The sequence below is a fragment of the Hyla sarda genome, chromosome 3, assembly GCF_029499605.1.
Source record: "Hyla sarda isolate aHylSar1 chromosome 3, aHylSar1.hap1, whole genome shotgun sequence".
Lineage (NCBI taxonomy): Eukaryota > Metazoa > Chordata > Amphibia > Anura > Hylidae > Hyla > Hyla sarda.
In genome coordinates, this window is record NC_079191.1 from 69,828,674 (window position 1) to 69,849,852 (window position 21,179).

General features: G+C 44.6%; 1 protein-coding gene across 8 annotated transcripts in view; it reads left to right on the forward strand.

Annotated features, from left to right (window-relative positions):
* The first annotated feature begins 1,184 nt into the window (after window positions 1-1,184).
* Window positions 1,185-21,179, forward strand: part of TDRD15 (tudor domain containing 15) — a 68,618-nt gene continuing 48,623 nt past the window's right edge. For 4 of the 8 annotated variants that reach the window (XR_008890992.1, XM_056564296.1, XM_056564294.1 and 1 more), the window contains exons 1-3: window positions 1,185-1,312; window positions 3,784-3,893; window positions 20,031-20,137. The gene's annotated coding sequence lies outside the window, so the exon portion shown is untranslated. The remainder of the gene's footprint in view (window positions 1,313-3,783; window positions 3,894-20,030; window positions 20,138-21,179) is intronic. The other 4 variants (XM_056564297.1, XM_056564295.1, XM_056564301.1 and 1 more) reach the window with 2 other exon arrangements.

Here is a 21,179-nt window from a genome sequence, read left to right on the forward strand (position 1 = left end):
TTTCTAATATGAAGACCCTTCAAATCCACTTCAAACCTGAACTGGTCCCTGAAAAAAAGCGAGTTTCAAAATTTTGTGAAAAATTGGAAAATTGCTGCGGAACTTTGAAGCCCTCTGGTGTCTTCCAAAAGTAAAAACTCATCAATTTTATGATGCAAATATAAAGTAGACATATTGTATATGTGAATACAAAAAAAATTATTTGGAATATCCATTTTCCTTACAAGCAGAGAGCTTCAAAGTTAGAAAAATGCAACATTTTCAAAATTTTCATCAAATTTTGGGATTTTTCACCAAGAAAGGATGCAAGTTACCAAAAAATTTTACCACTACGTTAAAGTAGAATATGTCACGAAAAAACAATCTCGGAATCAGAATGATAACTAAAAGCATTCCAGAGTTATTAATGTTTAAAGTGACAGTGGTCAGATTTGCAAAAAATGGCCGAGTCCTTAAGGTGAAAAAGGGCTCCGTCCTTAAGGGGTGTGGGATTTAAAAGTTTTTTTTTTTGGACCACCTAACTAGTTGGTCTATGAGAGAATTAAAGGAGTTATCCAGTGGTGAACAACTTATCCCCTATCCTAAGGATAGGGGATAAGTTGCAGATTGTGGGGGGTCCAACCGCTGGGGCCCCCTGCGATCTCCTGTACGGAGCCCCGACAGCCCGCGGGACCTCTGCACGAAGCGGCGGCCGACACACCCCCTCAATACAACCCTATGGCAGAGCCGAAGTGCTGCCTTCGGCAATCTCCGGCTCTGCCATAGAGATGTATTGAGGGGGCGTGCCGGTCGCCGATTCATGCGGGGGTCGACACCCGCTATCTGGCCCGAGGGCCTGGCCCCCGTACAGAGAAATCGCAGGGGGCCCCAGCGGTCAGACCCCCCGCGATCTCAAACTTATCCCCTATCCTTAGGATAGGGGATACGTTTTTCACCACTGGACTACCCCTTTAAACTGAAGTAAATTCCTCTCCAATTCTTCAGTGTGAATAGACCCTTATGATGTTCTAATCTTCAAACTCCACTTATCTCTCCATCTATTCCACATTAACTCGTCTTACATATTATTTATTACACAACAAACTACAGCCACCCTTATAGAGAACACTGCCAGAAGAGGGCGCCAATATTACCTCACAGCCCAACCACTTGACACTCCCGCGCGCCTTCAATTCATTGGACGCGGGAGTATCACGAGACTTGACGGCCCGTCAGGTGACTGCATCCCCGCGCTGAGCCCGCCGGGGCATGTGACGTGACGTCACTTCCTGCGCTGAGACTGACCGGGTAACGCGTCCTAGTGAGAGGGAAAGTAAGTGACCGATGACCTGGCTGTGTTTGGTGAAAAACACAACTCAGGCGCCATTAATGAGGAGCGTTGTTTATGCTTATAGATGTACTAGTCACGTTAAATACTTAGGCCCGGCCTACATTTGTCACTGCATTTTGGTCGCCCATAGCAACCTGTCACTGTAGTTTTGTCGCCCATAGCATCCTGTGACTGCAGTTTCTATGTTAAAAAAGCAGAATATGAAATCCAATGATTGGTTACTATGGGCAACAGACATTTGGCCTTTCAGACTGTTATCTTCCCTCCAAACTGTGGCCCTCCAGCTATTGCAAAACTACAACTCCCAGCATGTCTGGAAAGCCTTTGACTGCTAAGAGTTGCAGTTTTGCAACAACTGGAGGGCCACAGTTTAGAAACCACTGGTCTCAGCCAAGGGTCACAGCAGTCTAAACAGACAGATCTAACAGGACAAAAAAAAAAAGTTGTATGTAATTTATTTATAATTTGTTAAATGCCGGGGCAGACAGTCTATGTACAGCAGCACTGACTAATTCAGTCAACGTTTCTAATGTGCAATCAGCATTGACAGCAATGCGAAACAGGTGGATCGGCCGCCCGGAATTAGAATTTCAGCATAGAAATTCAACAGTGTGTGCGTTTCAGCTGGATCCCATTAAAAACAATATGAGGCTAAGGATTTCCTGCAAAGGATTTCCTAAGTGGAATTCCTGGAGCACTGATTAGTATTTGCAATCTATGGCTTTGTTCACACGTCAGAGTTTCTCTTGCAGAATTCAATGGGATTCTGTTACGTTGTGCACATGGCAGAATTTACGCACCAGATGTTTGTGGTGCAGAAATTCTGATTCCGCTGAAAGAATGGACATGTCCTTTCTTTCTACAGACTCTGCACGAAAATGCATTGAAAATGCATTGCCATCTATGGATATGGTGCATTGCTGTGCGGTCTTAGCGCAGGCATGTTATGCCAGTGCCTGCAGTCTGAGTCCAGTGGGGACAAAAAAATGTGTAAAAATTAAAAATAATTTATTAAAAGTGAATAAGCCCCTCCCCAATAAAAATATATTTTTTCTCTCTTCCCATTTTACAAAAAAAAATTTAAAAAATAAAAAAAATCAACATATATGGTATCGCCGTATGCAGAAATCTCCGATCTATTAAAATATTATCCCCTTCCCGACCCATGACATACATGTACGTCATTGGTCGGGTGTGTGGACATGACGGGGGGCCTGCGGGTTGAGTCCGCGTCATGACCGGGAGATGTCTGCTGCTATCAGCGGACATTGGAGGTCGCACCGTCATTTAGCTGGTCTAATGCTGTCATCTATACAGATCACAGTTTATAAACATTAAACGCAGCTATTCCCTGGTGTCTAGTGTAATAAATCTCCAAACTCCTGGGCCGTGGCCCGGGTTAAAAAAAAACTCAATATATAGCCCCTATAACTTCACTTTTACTGTGTCATATAAAATTATTTACTTCCAACTAAAAAGATTATTAAAACTGATCACTGACTGGCCAATCAGTACAACTATAATCGTATTGAGGTAAACGCTCCCGTGGAAATCTTTTATGGTCCTGCAGTGACCGCACTAAACTAGGCCAGTCAGGTATCGCCTAAAATGCAACTCTATTGCCAGCCTCTACATGTTTCGCCGCTACCACAGCGTTTTCAAGAGGCAATAGTGGCAGTGGCCATTGCCACTATTGCCTCTTGAAAATGCTGTGGTAGCGGCGAAACATGTAGAGGCTGGCAATAGAGTTGCATTTTAGGCGATACCTGACTGGCCTAGTTCAGTGTGGTCACTGCAGGACCATAAAAGATATCCAATAAAAGTGAAGTTTTAGGGGCTATATATTGATATATATTTTTTTTTTGCCCAGGGGTTTGGAGATTTATTATTGTGTGCCCTAAATATAATTTTTTTATCTGGCTTTGTAATACAGTTTTTTTTTTTTTTTTTTAAATCATACAATGTATCAATGGAAAGTACAACTCTACACACAGAAAACAAGCCCTAATACAACTTTGTCAGTCCAAAAATAAAAAAGTTATGGGTCTTAGAAGGTAAGGAGGAAAAAAAACTTGAGCCAGAAAAAAAAATTAGCTGGGTCATGAAGGGGTTAATTATCCTGTACAATAAACAGCGTAAATGTGTAAAAAAAAAAAAAAAATAGGCCTGCACGATAAATCGCACTTTCGTATTTTCCACCTCATCTTCTAAAAATCGGAACACTTTCAATTTTGCACCTACAGACCCATATGAGGGCTTGTTGTGCGCCTCCAATTGTACTTTGTAATGACATCAATAATTTCACCACAAAATCTATGGCGAAACCAGAAAAAAAATATTTGTGGGACATAATTGGGGGGGGAAAAAAAACACCATTTTGTAACTTTTGGGGGCTTCCGATTGTACACAGTGCAGTTTTTGGTAAAAAATGACACCATATCTTTATTCTGTAGGTCCATACAGTTACAAGGACCACGAGCTCCACGGAGCTCCTCTCTTCTCCCTCCCGCACTGCTCTTGTACCCCATAATGGAATAAAGTCTTCCTGAAACTTCTAATACGGGTGAGTGCATTCCTTGCAATCATTTGTATGTTTCCATACAGTTACAAGGATACCTAATTTAGGCTGCATTCACATCTCGTTTTTGCAATAAGGTTCCGGTATCTGGTTTCAGTGAAAAAAAACATATGGAACCGTATTGCAAACCATATGTATAGACATTTCATAGAAAACCGTATGCCAACCGTAGCATCCGGTTGAGTACGTTTTGCATCATTTTCGGTTTTATGTTTTTTTTTTTTTTTCCCCCGTACAAAAAAAACGTAGTCTACTACTGTTTTATGTCCGGGTGAAAAACCGGATACAACCCGTATACGTTTTTAGAAAAAATGGTGGTCTATGGGAACCGTACTGAACCGTATGTGCGTTCCATCTGGTTTGCACAATACGGTTTTGCAGTTTGCACACGCGCAGTGCACGCCGTAAAGTTCTTCCCACAGATAGAACAAGAAGAACTTTAATTAAGGACAAACATAAAACGATATCCGTTTTTTTTTTTCTTCAAAAAACGTATTAAACCGTATGCAACTGGACATCTGTTTTAAAACCGTAAACGGTTTAAAACCGTAGAGAAGTCTATATGGTTGTATTCGGTTCGGTCCGGTTTTGAGACATACGTTTTTTTTTTACAAAAAAACTGATACAGGAACTGTATTGCAAAAACGAGATGTGAATGCAGCCTTATATAGGTTTTATTTTATTTTTACTACTTAAAAAACAATTATAACTACATGCACCAAAATTAGTATGTTGAAAATTATCATCTTCTGACCCCTATAATTTATTTTTATTTTTCTGTATACGGGGATGTGTGAGGGATCATTTTTAGCACCGTGATCATAAGTTTTTATCGGTACCATTTTTGTTTTGATGGGACTTTTTGATCGCTTTTTATACATTTTTTTGAGGGTATACAAAGTGACCAAAATATACAATTTTGGACTTTGGAATTTTTGTGACCATGCGGGTTAACCCCTTCCCGCAAATGGACGTATATTTACGTCCACTGCCGGCTCCCGCTGTATGACGCACGCTAAGCAGGTGAGCACGCATCATACCCGGTTGCTATGGGCAACCCGGTTGACCTGCGGCTAATACCGGACATCGCCAATCGCGCTGATGTCCGGTATTAACCCTTTAGACGCCGCAATCAAAGTTGATTGCAGCGTCTAAAATGGAAGATTGCTGTTGCCGTTCAGCTCAGTGGGCTATTCGGGACCGCTGCGGTGAAATCGCGGCGTCCCAAACAGCTGAGAGGACAGCAGGATGCTTCTTACCTTGCTCCCCGCCATCCGATCGTCACTTGAGATCCAGGCTTGAGCAATCGACCGCAGATAACACTTTTTGTAAAAAAAAGTTAATAAACTTCCCTAATAAAAGTTTGAATCGCCCCCCCCTTTTCCCATAAATAAATATATATATATATATATAGTAAAAAAATAAACATGTGGTATCGCCGCATGCGTAAATGTCCGAACTATAAAAATATAATGTTAACCCCTTAAGGACCAAGGACGTTGGTCGGGATGGCCGCGGTGAAATCGCGGTATCCCGAACAGCCGTGACACAGCAGGAGGGTCCCTTACCTTGCCTCCTGGTGTCCTATCGCCAAATGACTGCTCAGTGCCTGAGATCCAGGCATGAGAAGTCAAGCGGCAGAATCATTGATCAATGGTTTCCTTTGAGAAACCATTGATTAATGTAAAAGATCAGTGTGTGCAGTGTTATAGCCCCCTATGGGAGCTATAACACTGCAAAAAAAAAAGTGGGAAAAAAAAGTTATTAAAGATCATTTAACCCCTTCACTAATAAAAGTTTGAATCACCCCCCTTTTCCCATTTTAAAAAGAGTGTAAATAAAAATAAACATACATTATGTGGTATCGTCGCGTGCGGAAATGTCCGAATTATAAAAATATATCGTTAATTAAACCGCACGGTCAATGGCCTACGCGCAAAAAAATTCCAAAGTCCAAAATAGTGTATTTTTGGTCACTTTTTATATCATGAAAAAATTTATAAAATGTGATCAAAAGGTCTGAACAATACAAAAATGGTATCGCTAAAAACTTCAGATCACGGCCCAAAAAATGAGCCCTCATACCGCCCCATACGCTGAAAAAAAAAGTTAAAGAGGTCAGAAGATGACAATTTTAAACGTATAAATTTTCCTGCATGTAGTTATTTTTTCCAGAAGTACGACAAAATCAAACCTATATAAGTAGGATATAATTTTAATCGTATGGACCTACAGAAGAAAGAGAAGGTGTAATTTTTACCAAAAAATGTACTGCGTAGAAACGGAGTACATTTCGTCATAGATTTTTGGGTAAAATGACTGATGTCATTACAAAGTAGAATTGGTGGCGCAAAAAATAAGCCATCACAGGGATGTGGAAATAAAAAAAAAAAAACTACTTGTCCAAGGAACTAAAACGGAGAAGAATCTACTTGTCACTCATAAAAATCCACCTGTCCTGGTACAAAATAATTTTAACACAAATAGTATGTAAATAAGGTCTTTTATCAATAAAAAAACTTGATAGGCAGACCAGTATGTCATGCCATTAGGTGGATAGGGTCCCTGATAAGTAAGTCCGACCCATTAATGGAATACTACAGTACAAAATAACTTATCCTGACCGCTGGGAAACCCCTCCACCTGATCTCTTGTAAGGGGCCCTGGCAGGAATGGGGACTTGTCCGCATGACGCAGCATTCCCTTCATGCCGTCTGCTGGGGCCCCATACAAGAGATTGGGGGGGTTGTCTCAGTGGTCAGACCCCCTTGATCTATCACTTATGGTGATAAGTTATTTTGCACCACAGTATTCCTTTAAGTAGGCATTCCCCCTTCAGGTAGGTATGTCCCTTTATCAGGTAGGGTTCAAGTAGGGCCCCCTGCTTCATTATATCCCCCCCCCCCTCTGATGCCCCCTGCACCATTATATTCCCTCCCCCTCTGATCCTCCCTGTGTCATTATATACCCTCCCCCTCTGATGGCCCCTGCACCATTATATTCCTCCCCCTCTGATGCCTCGTGCGCCATTATATTCCCCCATCTGATGGCCCCTGCGCCATTATACTGGTCCTTAAGGAGTTAATTAAACTGCATGGTCAATGGCGTACATGTAAAAAAAATTGTGTGTTTTTTGGTCACTTTGTATACCCTAAAAAAATGTATCAAAATCGATCAAAAAGTCTCATCAAAACAAAAATGACAATAAAAACTTTAGATCACGGCACAAAAAATTAGCCCTCATACCGCCCTGTATATGGAAAAATAAAAAAGTTATAGGGGTCAGGAGATGCCAAATTTAAAATTACTAATTTTGGTGCATGTAGTTGTTTTAAGTAGTAAAATAAAATAAAAACCTGTATAAATTAGGTATTCTTGTAACCGTATGGACCTAGAGAATAAAGATAAGGTGTCATTTGTACTGAAAAGTGCACTGCGTAGAATCGGAAGCTAATTTTGTTTAAAAAAAAAAAAAAACTTTTTAAAGTAGTACAATAATAGAAAAGCATGTAAAGATTTGTATCATTTTAATCGTATTGATCGAATAAAGAAAACATGGTAGTTTTACTGTAAAGTGCTCTGTGTAAAAACAAACCCCCCCCCCCCCCCCCCAAAGAAAAAAGTTTTAAAATTGCGGTTTTATTTTCAGTTTTCCACCATAGATAATTTTTCCGTTGTATCGTACATTTTATTTCATATCAAAGGTTTCATTACAAAGTACAATCGGTTGCGCAAAAAACAAGCCTCATGGGTCTGTGAATGGAATATGTCTCTTAGAAGGTGAAGAGAAAAAATGAAACTAAAAAAATGTATTTCCTGTGTCCTTAAAGGGGTATTCCGGGCAAAAACATTTTATCCCCTATCCAAAGGATAGGGGATAAGATGTATGATTGCGGGGGGCCCGCTGCTGAGCCATCACGCCCCCTCCCATAGACATGAATGGAGGGGGCGTGGTGTGACGTCACGTCCCAAGTCCTCGGAGGTTTCCGAAACTGGAGACGCAGCTCCCGCATAGAATGCGGGTGCTTCAGGGAGATCGCAGGGCGATCGGACATCTTAGGGATAAAATATTTATCCCCGGAATACCCCTTTACGGACTTGGGTTTTCCATTTTTTGCACTTTTGTTTTTTTCCTCATCACCTTCTAAAAATCATAGCGCTTTCAGTTTCGCACCTACAGACCCATATGAGGGCTTATTTGTTGCGCCACCAATTGTACTTTGTAATGACATCAATCATTTCACCACAAAATTTAGGGTGAAACAAAAAGAATTGTGGGGCAAAACTAGAAAAAAATGCCATTTTGTAACTTTTGGGGGCTTCCGATTCTACGCAGTGCATTTTTTGGTAAAAATTGCACTATGGCCCAGATTTATCAAACTGTGTGAGAGAAAAAGTGAAGTGATTTTTTTTTTCCCCAACAACCAGCTAACGAGCTCTGATAAAGTGAAAGCTGAGCTGTGATAAAGAATAAATCTTTATTCTGTAGGTCCATATGGTTACAAGGATACCTAATTTATTTAGGTTTTATTTTACTACTTAAAAAAAAAAAAATTAACATGCACCAAAATTAGTATGTGTAAAATTGTCATTTTCTTACCCCTATAACTTTGTTTTATTTCCATATATAGGGATGTATGAGGGCTCATTTTTTGCACCATAATCTGAAGTTTTTATCGGTTCTATATCTATACTACAGAGGAAATTATTTTATTTTTTTAATTTCTTTTCTGTCTGACCACAGTGCTCTCTGCTGACACTCTTTTTATTATAAAAATACAAAACTTATCCAATACAACAAAAAACAAGCTTAACCAGCTATAATATAAATCAAAAACAAAACCCTGCCTAACCGGCCAGCCCAGCTTTACAAAGCAAAAAGAAAACAAACAAACAAAAACACACTGACACACATACCAAAAATGAACATAAAAACAGCACAACTTGGCTTAAACATAAACATAAAATTAGCACTACCTGGCTGTAACTCAAACCATCCATACTCGGGGGGGGGTAAAAAATAAAAAAAAATAAAAAAAAAAAATAAATAATAATTATAAAAATAAAGAAATAAATAAATAAAAATAAACAGCACAACTTGGCTTAAACATAAACATAAAATTAGCACTACCTGGCTGTGACTCAAAACCATCCATACTCGGGAAACAAAACAAAAGGGGAAAATAAATAAATAAAAAATATAAAAATTAAAAATCTAAATAAATAAACAAAAACACATAACACAACAACTGGTCCGACTGCCATAACTATAATATGAGACAATATAAAACGATGTAGATACAAAACCAAATAGATACAAAATCACTAATAGAAATTAATAAATTATAGTATATAAACATAAATATATGCACCCTATTTACAGAAACCTACAAAAAAAAAAAAAAAAAAAAAAAAAAAAAAAAATACAGGAAATCCCTACACTCGAACTGTGCCCTCACCCACACCACCCCTCCTGCACATGGGTCAGAGTCCATACCGTTCCTCTACAGTTTACAAAGTTCTGTCCTTAACTGACCCATGTCAGGTCCCCCAAAAACACGAAAACACACCACCACCCACAAATACACCCTCCCCACCTAGCACTCCACCCAACCAACTTATACACAAACTTATACATACTAACTAACAGACACTGAACCACAACCCACTTTAGGCCCAAGTTTGGTCGCCTGTAAGCCCTTCATGCCATATCAGCTTAAAACAAAACAAAAAAGCTAGCGTGCACATGCATTAGCCCACCACCAGAAAGAAGGATGGCAGACTTGATACACCAAAATAATTTTTAACTCTTTTCCTAACTCCCCCTACAATTCTCCCTAATTCTATCCCTCCATTAAAGCTAACCCTACTCTCACCCTATCTCTATCCCTATCACACTTCCCCTATCCAAAATAAAGGTACTCTACCCAAAAGATCTAGTACCTAGGGCACATCAAAAGAAAACCCTCTCCACAGGAGAGAAGCCCTACTGGTACCAAGACTGCCATACTCCAAAGACCTGATCTTCCCGAGGTCACCGGTGATATTCCTACAGACCTCCACCTCGGAGAGGATTTTCTGCTGGGTCGACACTAAACACCGTGCATTCCACGTGTAGTACCTAACCACTAAACTAACTAAGAATAAAGTGCCCCGGTCTCGGCCACCCAGTGTCCTGAATGCCCCATAAGCCCACTCTGGATAGGTAAGGCCGGCAAGTTGACTCCAGCCGATGGAAGCGCCCACCCGGTTGTAAACCCTTATATTAAAGGGACAATGAAGCAGGAAATGGTCCATGCTTTCCAGCGTGTCCCCACACTCTTCTCGGGGACATCCCCGGTCATCAGAGTTCCTGCACTTCAGGTTGTCCCTTACATATAGCTTCCCCTGAAAGCAGCGCCAGGCCAAGTCCCAAAACTTCTGGGGGATCCTTTTCATGTTTAAAAGGTACAACCCCACCCTCAGATCCCGACCTGGGCAGTCCCTGAGTGCCAGAGGCCTCTGGAAGTGGGTCAACAGAACCCGTTTGTCAAGGAACTGCCTTGACTGGGTCCTGATCTCCCACACTCCCAGACCCCACCGACGTATCGCCTTCAGAGTCGGGGTAGCGTAAGCCGGAAGATATCCATGGGGCGTACGGAGGTCCTTCACTTGCCCTCCTGTCTCCCATTCCTGGAAGAAAGGCCGAAACCATTCCCTGCAGGAGAGTACCCACGGAGGAGCCCTCTCTGACCAGAGGTTTGAGATGTTAGCTTTTAAAAAGGTGTTTGTTAAGAACACCACAGGGTTTACCATAGATAAACCCCCTAGTCTCCTCGTGCGGTACGTAACCTCCCTCTTGACTAGGTTCATCCTGTTCCCCCATAACAGTTGAAAAAACAGGCTGTAGATCCTAGTGTAGTAAGCCTCTGGCAAGATACATACGCTGCCCAGATAGATAAACAAGGGGAGCAGGTACGATTTGATCAGGTGTACCCTTTCCCTGAGGGTCAAAGACCAACCCTTCCACTGGTCCACCTTCTGAGTGGCATCCTGGAGCTTACCATCCCAGTTTTTGGTGGGATAATCATCCTGGCCAAATGTGATGCCTAAGACTTTTGCTGATTCTTGGGGCCCTGGAAGGGTGTCCGGGAGATCAAACGTGGGATCCCCCCCTCCCAGCCAGAGACTCTCACACTTATCCCGGTTGATCTTAGACCCGGATGCCTCCGAGTAGCGTTCCACCTCCGACATCACCACATCAACCCCCTCTCTCGAGGAGACGAAAATAGTGACATCGTCGGCGTACGCCACTACCCCCTGGATGGCCCCCGGCTCCGCCAAACTCATCCCGACTCCCACCAACGGTCCGCAACTCACCCTCCTAAGGAAGGGATCGATCGCGAACACATATAACAGCGGGCTCAAAGGACAACCCTGACGGACTCCAGACCCCACTCCAAAAGAGTGGCCAGACCACCCGTTCACCAGTGGGAAACTCTCTGCCCCTGCATACAAGATCTTAAGCCAATTAACAAAAGTACTCGGTAAGCCATATCTCAGGAGGACGGACCAGAGGTACTCGTGGTTCACCCGATCAAATGCTTTGGCCTGATCCAAGGACAGCAAGTACCCCTTCCAGAAACCCGCACTACTCCGCTCCACTGCCTCCCTGACACTAAGGACAGCACTTAAGGTGCTTCGGCCTGGAACAGTGCAGTGCTGGGCCCCCGAAAGGAGCCGGGGTGCAAACTTCACCAGCCGATTAAACAGTATCTTGGCCAGAAGCTTCCTGTCCGTATTGAGAAGAGCTATGGGTCTCCAATTCTCAATACGGCTGGGATCTTTACCCTTTGAGAGAAGAATCAGGGCTGACCTCCTCATTGACTTTGGCAGAGTGCCCGAGGAGAGACACTCATTGAATACCTCAGTCAAGAGGGGAGCTAAAGACTCCTTAAAGGTCCTGTACCACTCAGATGTTAAGCCATCCGGACCTGGTGACTTCTTGGGGGCAAGCCCCTCGATCGCCAGTCTCACTTCCTCTTCCCTGATCTCTTCTGCCAAAACGCCAAGAGAGGGGTCTACCCCTGGCTCAGGAATGGTTTCAGCCAGGAAACCCGACATCACATCCCGATCCAGATCCTTCCTTCCCAAGAGGTGAGAGTAGAAGGATCTGACGATCTCCAAGATCCCTGATCTGGACCGATTCAGAGATCCTGTACTATCAATCAGTCCTGAAATGACTTTACTACTCACTGACATCTTACAGTTTCTGTAAGGGTCGGGCGAGCGGTACTTCCCGAAATCCCTCTCAAAAACCAAAGATGCGTGCCTATCGTACTGACACCTCATCAGCAAGGACTTCACTCTGGAGATATCCTCTTGGCTACCTCCAGTCGAGACAAGAAGCTCGAGTTTCCTCCTCAGACCCTGATACAGGCGATACCTGTTCAGGGACCTGAGGCTCGAGAGCTGGCGGAAGAACCCCGCAACCCGCTTCTTGAATATCTCCCACCACTCTGACTTACTACTACATAGGCCCAGTAAAGGTACCTGACTCTGAAGAAAATCCTCAAAGGACTGTCTTATCTCCGCTTCCTCCAGGAGGGACGAATTCAGCTTCCAATAACCTTTTCCCATCCGGGGGGTTTCTGAAACATTCAGGGAAAACAAAATCATACAGTGATCGGAGAACTCCACCTCAACCACGGACACTGCAGAAGAGACGGCTTCCTCCTTTAAATAAAACCTATCTATCCTAGACCTGCGACTACCTTGATGATAGGTGAAACCCGCGTGGCCCGAGGGGCTCCGGATGTGGGCATCCTCTAGGCGAGCTTCTCTAGCTATGCTAATCAGCGCCACACTATCGCAAGTCAGCGGACTATTGGAGCCTCTCCTATCTTGGGACCTCGTGACATTATTGAAGTCCCCTCCAAAGATCACCTGCCGACTCGTAAAAAGAAAGGGCTTAATCCTCATAAAGAGATCTTTACGGCCCCGCTTACTTTGCGGGGCGTATATGTTAATGAGCCGGAGCTCTTGTCCCTTCATGAAGACATCTAAGATCAGGCACCTCCCCATTTCTAATTCAATAACCCGTCGGCATTCAACAGGAGCGGTAAAAAGGACCGCCACCCCACTATACGGCTCAGCCGCAAGAGACCAGTGGGAGGGACCGCGCCTCCACTCTCTTCTGGCTTTTACCAGAGAGGCTAGATCTGACAACCTGGTCTCCTGTAAAAAGAAAATGTCGGCTTCAACGCGGCCAAGAAAATCAAAGGCTGCGAATCTAGCCGTATCCGACTTTATGCTGGCACAATTAATAGATGCCAGCGTCAATGGGGTGAGTGCCGCCATACAGGGTGATTAAATTAGACGGCCACACCCTTTACTTTTGTTTTCCCTTCTTTTTTGCCCCCTCATCCCCCGAAGAAGACGAGAGGGCAGGACCACTCTTGGATCTTTTTTTCGATTCAGATAGATCCATATTATCCCCGTCTCCGTCCGGCCCCGGTCTAGCCCTGCCCTCTGAGGAAGGTGCCTCAATAGGACAGGGCCCAGTTCCTCCCAGAGGCTCTTTCTCCCTAGGCACCTCGCCCTCACCCCCCCCAGCCAAGGAGGGGGAGGAGATGGTATCGAGGACGAGGTACCGGTTTGACAGGTCAACCAGAGGGGGGGCAGTCAGGCTTCCGTTTTGAACCTGGCCCGTAGTACAAGGAACAGAGGGCTCTGACCTCTTCTTTCTCCCTTTCCTTTTGCCCTTGTCTTTCTTTTTAGGCCTCTCCCCACTCTCCTCATCCACACTTTCATAGTGGGAGGAATCGGAAGGGTCGGCCATATTGCCTTCCTCTCTGTGAAGCCTCCTGATCTCCCCATCCAGCACATCCTCCTCCAGGGCTTCAGCGGTTACAGGGCCGCATTCAGGAGCAGAGGCCAGAGCTACCCCCGTCACCTGGGCACTCTCCAGCTCCCTACTCCTTCTACGATTTTCCTCCCGCCTTAGTTTGGCGGGGCCCTTTTTCCTCCTCACGAGCCCTGTTGCACCCCCATCCCTGCCCATACCCTCCCCGGCCGAGGCAACTTCACAGCTCTCCTCAGCCGGAGCGGCCGCTGCACGGGCGAAGGCGCTAGGACAACGGCTAAATGGGTGCCCAAGGACACCACACAGGTGGCACCGGATCTGCCTACAGGATGCGGCCAGATGTCCCACCCCACCACACAAAGCGCAGACCTGTACAGTACAGGCTGCACTAAAGTGGGTGGGGCTGCCACACCTGTGACAGACCTTAGGCTGCCCCTGGTAGAAGACCTGGATCCTATCACGTCCAAGGAAGGCGGCTGACGGAATGTGGGCAACCGTACTCCCTGAACGCTTGAGTTTGACGGAAAACGTCCAGGCCCCGGACCAGATCCCGTGCTCATCCAAGTTTTTCTTGGGCATGTCCGTCACATCCCCATACCGTCCGAGCCAGGTCATGATGTCATAACAAGAAAGTGACTCGTTACGGGTCAAAACGGTCACCTTCTTGACAGCATTCTGACGGGAAATCGCCTTTACGGCGAAATCCCGCCAGCCGGGCTCGTTTTTTGCCACTTCGTAATTCGACCAGAAGAGTTCGAGCCCCTCCGGCCGAACGAAACTGACGTCAAACTCAGACGATCCGTAGGGGTGAATCAGGGCAAAGATGTCACTCGCCCTGAATTCCATCTGAAGGAGGAGCTCAACCACTTTAGCGCGAGGTGGGCACGCATCCTCGCCCCTCCAAATCAGACGGACCACATTCCTACGGTTATTGTCCTGCCCGGTTGTCGGGAGGGACCAGACCACCTCCCCATTCCGCTCTCGGAAAGCCCCCAAACCGTGCCTCTCTATCCAGAAAGACAGGTCGACCTCACCCCTTCCCTCTACCTGGATCGACCTGTCACCCCTGCGTAGAGCCTCCAGGAGGCGCTGTTGCAAATGGCCCCCAGGGCCGGACGGAGACGGGGACCCCCCTGAACCCCCGGCAGCGACATTAGCATAGCTCCTGGGAGCAGTCACTGCCGGGGGGGCAGCCGGACCAGACCCAGAGCCAGAACCACTTACAACACCATTCACACCACAACTCTCAACCTCTTTATTTCCAGCCATACTATTACCACTCCCATCAACATTCACTCCACTGACACTCCCACATACACTCCTCTCACCCACAACACTACTACACCCATCAATATCACATCCTACATTCTTGTCCTGACTAACAAATTCTGGGCTGGCTGGGACTTGTAGTATGGCTGGCTTTAGTAAAGCCCTTTGTGCTGGCTTAGCCGCTGCTGGGGTCGACGCCGATGGCTTCTCCTTCATGGCTGCTATCACATCCTGATTCTGGGACTGCCCCACCGGGCGCACCCCAGCTCCTCCCACAGCGCCAGCACCTGCTTCACCCGACTTCACAGGCTCTGTGGATAATCCCGGCGCCCGGACACTCCCCCCCCTCACAGGGGAGTGCCTTGCAGTGCCGGTAATGCCCACAGTACTCGGGGAACCGCCCCCCGAGCACCCAGGGGCATAACTCGCGCTGCCCACCATGAGCCCATCCTGCCCCTCCCTACCAGCAGGATGGGCGGGCTTCACATCTATTGCGTCTGCAGCTTTTACTGACGCCATGCTGTATCCCCCATGCTGGCTCCGTTCCACCACAGAAACGGAGTCTGGCAGTTTAGAGGACCCAGCAGCCTGAACCAGCTTTGCAGCTGGCCCAGACTGCTGGAAAGGACGGAACACATAATGCACAGTTTCCTGGGTCTTCTGTTTTTTTGCCTTTCTTTTTACTAATGTGTCATCACACTGGTCATCACCAAATGTAAAATTCTGGAGGTGGGCTGGGGACTCCTGCATCACTATAGCCCTCAGCAATCCCCCAGCCTCACTCTCCACATCATCATCCTCACTATCGCTTAGCGGTAGTGCCACCTGAGCCGGCTCTATGTAGCTGTCCTGAGTCTTAGTGGTCTGGGTGTCACAGGGAGTAGGGTCAGGCAATACATCATCCTCCACAACCTGTACACTTTCCTCCAACTTCTTCTCCTCCACCTCCTCCTCCTTTACACCAACACCACCATCCTCTCTTTCTTCACCGCCACTACTCTCCCCATCATCCACCTCCACCTTACCTGGGGATTTCATGGCGGCAAACCGATCCCGGTTCTCCATCTTCTCCCTGAAGAGACCGCTTCCCTCCAGGATCTCTGCTCTCCTCTCCTCCATCTTTGCAATGTCTTTCTTCAGGGCTGCAATCCTCTTTTTCTGTTCCAGTTTATTCTTTTTGGACCCAGAGCATGCCAGATTCTGGGCTCCACGCAGGTCCTCTCTCATCAACCTAAGCTCCCTACCGCAGCGGTCGTATTCCGCAAACCGTGCGGTCATGCGGGAGCAGTAGGTCTCGCTGGATTCTTCGGGCCCTCTCTCAGCCCACAACTCAATACTTTGCCTCCTCGCCTTCCTTCCACTGGATCTCTGGCTGGCACCCATTGCCGGAGGAGCCGAGCCTGCATTGCTGCAGACTCTGCCAGATCTTCTTCCTCCGGCCGGAAAAATGGCTGTCGCTGTTTTCTCTCCACCCCCCGCCAGCCTGGAAGAACGGGGAGTGGAGGCCAGGGGCTCCATGCAGGGAAAACTCTCCCAAGGAGCCTGCCACACCCCTGGGAAAGGTTGGTGAATCACCTGCTCTGCCTCTGGAACTCTGGAGAAACACAAAAAGGGACACACCCAAAGCTGCTTCACACACAACTGCTCCTGGCTACTGTGTTCCACAGGAAGCGCTCTCTGCTGACACCTCTGTCCATGTCAGGAACTGTCCAGAGTACAAACAAATCTCCATAGCAAACCTCTCCTGGACAGTTCCTGACACAGACAGAGGTGTCAGCAGATTGCACTGTGGTCAGACAGAAAAGAAATTAAAAAAGAAAAGAACTTCCTCTCTAGTGTACAGCAGCTGATACCTCTCTAGTATACAGCAGCTGAAAAGTACTGGAAGGATTAAGATTTTTAAATAAAAGTAATTTACAAATCTGTTAACTTTCTGGCACCAGTTGATTTAACCTCTTAAGGACACAGGGCGTACCTGTACGCCCTGGTCCCGGTATTTAAAACGGGGTCACGCGGTGACCCCGCATCATACCGGGTCGGTCCCAGTGGCTAATGATAGCCGGGACCCTGGGCTAATAGAGTGCGGCACCGATCGTTGTGCCGCGCACTATTAACCCTTCAGACGCGTCGATCAAAGTTGATCGCCACGTCTAAAATGAAAGTAAAAGCTTCCCGGCAGCTCAGTCGGGCTGTTCGGGACTATCGTGATAAAATCGCGATGTCCCAAACTGTTAGGACGTGAGCGGAGGCCCCCGTACCTTGCTCTGTCGTGTCCAATCGGCGTTTGATTGCGCCAAGCTTGAGAAATCAACCTCCTATAACACTGTTCCATGCAGAGCTATAGCTTTGCAGGGATCAGCATAGGAGATCAGTGTGTGCAGTGTTATAGGTCCCTATGGGACCTATAACACTTGAAAAAAAAAGTTTAAAAAAAAAGTTAATAAAGGTAATTTAACCCCTAATAAAAGTTTGAATCGCCCCCCTTTTCCCATTAAAAAAAAACACTGTGTAAATAAAAATAAACATGTGGTATCGCCGCGTGCGGAAATGTCCGAACTATATATTGTTAATTAAACCGCACGGTCAATGGCGCAAAAAAATTCCAAAGTCCAAAATAGCGTATTTTTGGTCACTTTTTATATCGTGAAAAAATGTATAAAAATCCATCAAAAAGTCACATGAATCCAAAAATGGTACCGATAAAAACTTCAGAACACGGTGCAAAAAATGAGCCCTCATACCGCCCGTACACAGAAGTATAAAAAAGTTATAGGAGTCAGAAGATGAGAATTTTTAACGCATAAATTTTCTTGCATGTAGTTATGATTTTTTTCAGAAGTACGACAAAATCAAACCTATATAAGTAGGGTATCATTTTAATCGTATGGACCTACAGAATAAAGGTAAGATGTCATTTTTACTGAAAAATGTACTGTGTAGAAACGGAAGCCCCCAAAAGTTACAAAATGAAATTTTTTTTCTTCAACTTTGTGTCGCACAATGAATTTTTTTCCGTTTCACCGTGCAAAGTCTGCAAAGTCCTTAAGGGGGTTAAAAAATAAATAAAAAAATAAATATAAATTTTTTTTTTTTCCACTGGAGTACCCCGGAGCGCCACGCCCCCTCCATATATCCCTTTGGGAGAGCCAATGCCATGCCGCTACGTATAGAAAAAGTTATCCCCTATCTATGCCGGGACGTATAGAAAAAGTTATGTTTCAGATCGCGCGGTGGGGGGGGGGGTTGGCTTAGAAATAGCCGGTAACTTATACCGGAATATCGGTATAAGTTATTGGCTATGGGCCTTAACGTTCACAGATTATCGGTATCTGCCCCAAAAAATAAATATCGGTCGATCTCTAGTATTTACATCTCAGACCTTTGTGTCATATCCAAAGTAAGTCTGCTACTCATGGCTATTTTCATATTTGGTTAGTAGCCAAGTATTTTTTCAATTAATCCGATAAAGAGAACACTATGTGGTAAGGTAGAAAGCAGGGTGGTTGTTTAGCCTCAGCAAAAAAGAAAATGATCCAGCAGAGTCTGAGTTTTCTGATTTTATTGCATGTAAAATCAATGCATCCACTGCAGTGGCAGAATACTGGACGCGTTTCGGACGGGTTACCTTCCTTTGTCACAGCTAATGTCCAAACTGATACAGATCTATATATATAGACATTTCAAATACACACAGGAAATACTATTTGCAGGTGTGGTAAAAACAGGTAGTTAAGATCATGTGATCAAAATGGATGGTACAAACTTACACCTTCCCGAACACTGTGTGAGCAGGGTGTGGTATGCGGGAAAACTTTCCTTCAAGTGCAACATAAGCCCTCGTTCACACTGTGTTGCGGGAATAACATGAAAATGCATGAGCTGAACATATCAAAAACTAATATTAAGTGCAAGACATGTATAAAAAAACAGAAACATGATATACATGTTATTCCCGCTACACAGTGTGAACGAGGGCTTACGTTGCACTTGAAGGAAAGTTTTCCCGCATACCACACCCTGCTCACACATAGTGTTAGGGAAGGTGTAAGTTTGTACCACCCATTTTGATCACATGATCTTTACTACCTGTTTTTACCACACCTGCAAATAGTACTTCCTGTGTGTATTTGAAATGTCTATATATATAGATAGAGATAGATAGAGATAGATAGAGATAGATAGAGATAGATAGAGATAGATAGAGATAGATAGAGATAGATAGAGATAGATAGAGATAGATAGAGATAGATATAGATAGATATAGATAGATATAGATAGATAGATAGATAGATAGATAGATATAGATATATATATATATACATATATATATATATATATATATATATATATATATATATATATATATATATATATATATATATATATAGATCTGTATCAGTTTGGACATTAGCTGTGACAAAGGAAGGTAATCCGTCCGAAACGCATCCAGTATTCTGCCACTGCAGTGGATGCATTGATTTTACATGCAATAAATCAGAAAACTCAGACTCTGCTGGATCATTTTCTTTTTTGCCAGGATGTGCACCTGGTCCAGGCGGATCCGTGCAGAGTCATTGCAGGAGCTGAGCTGACGGACTTTTGCTTGTTTAGCCTCAACCTTATATTGACTGACTGGCCTATGTATCACTTTATATTATCTGGTGTTATATGTTGCAATTTGGAATATAGTATTAGCTGTATAATATAGGGTGTTTTACTAAAAACTGCAACATATAACATCCTATAACATACAGCGTGCACTGTACTCCAGACCACAACATATAAGTTGTATATTATGGAGTGTTATATGTTGCTGTCTGAAATATAGCATAAGCTCTACATTTCAGGGTGTTATTTACTATACTCCAGACATATATAAAATCCTGTTATGTACAGTTTATACTATACACCAGACAGCAACATATATTACAGGATTTTATGTGTGAAGTGCTAAGTCTTAAGTAGTATAGGGAAGAATAAAAGTTCACTGTCTGTCTTTACACACATAGGAGCCTCAGCAACAGCAGGGGAGACGAGGCAGCCGGCTGCTGTGACAGCCAAGTGGGCGGTATGAAGCATTGGGCACAGGAGGAGTGCTGCTGTAACTACAGTGCGGGTAAGTACCTGGTGCCACCTTTGCCGCACGCTGGTCAAGAGGGCCCCATTTAGTGCAGTGACTAGGAATGTGAAAGGCAGGTGGCATAAAGTTTGAGTCTAGCATCCGACAGCCATCAGACCACACACCTATGAATCAATAATGGAAATCATTGACAAAGAGTTCCATTATCCTTTTTATTAATTTAATTTTTCAGCCCTAATCCAAAGCAACTGTCCCTAGTACTGGGGCTACTGGACCCAGCCATCCGGGTTGTGGTTGCCGAGTCATGTGCTATTTGCACAGAAGGGGATAAGAAGCTGTTACGTTTGGCACATATAAAATAAATAAATAAACTTCAAAAGGTGGAGATCTAAATCAAATTACAACAGGGGTGGCATTTATTAACCCCTTGGCAGCGCTTGACTGTTCTTATCCGTTTTGGTGCTGCTAAGGATATGTTCACATGGTCGAATTTCCGAGTGGATTTCGGCGGAAATATCATGCTCGGAAATTCAATTGCAGCAGAGTCCCATTGTTTTCAACTGTGCATATGGTGGAAACATCACTTCTGATTCTGCTCTTTGCCGGAATCTTTTAGTAGGACTTGCTCGGACATGCATTGCGGTCTACTGAGACAGCGATTTTTTGAGCAGTCCTAGTCCTAGACGTAACATGCTTTTTGCGGAATGCCACCAATGTTTCCCGGGCATACACTCTGCAATTTTCTGCCATGTGAACTAGTCTGCTCCATACCTGGAGACACCCAGCTGATTTCAATAGCTGGGGGCCACTGCTACTAGCCGCCATGCCGCAGTAGCCACAACCGGCAATTAACACATTAAATGCCACTGTCAAAATTTACAGCAGCATTTAAATGCACTTAACAAACATAGTTGGTGGTACAGCGAGTTGGATCCGTTGTCCTGGCAGATTTCATGGATGTGTATATGCCATTTAATAAAGTGTTAAAAAAAAAATCTTTACCCTATATGAATGAATTCCTTCTGTTTCAAATCACCCCCTTTTTTCCCATTTTTTGACCCCTTAACGACAATGGATG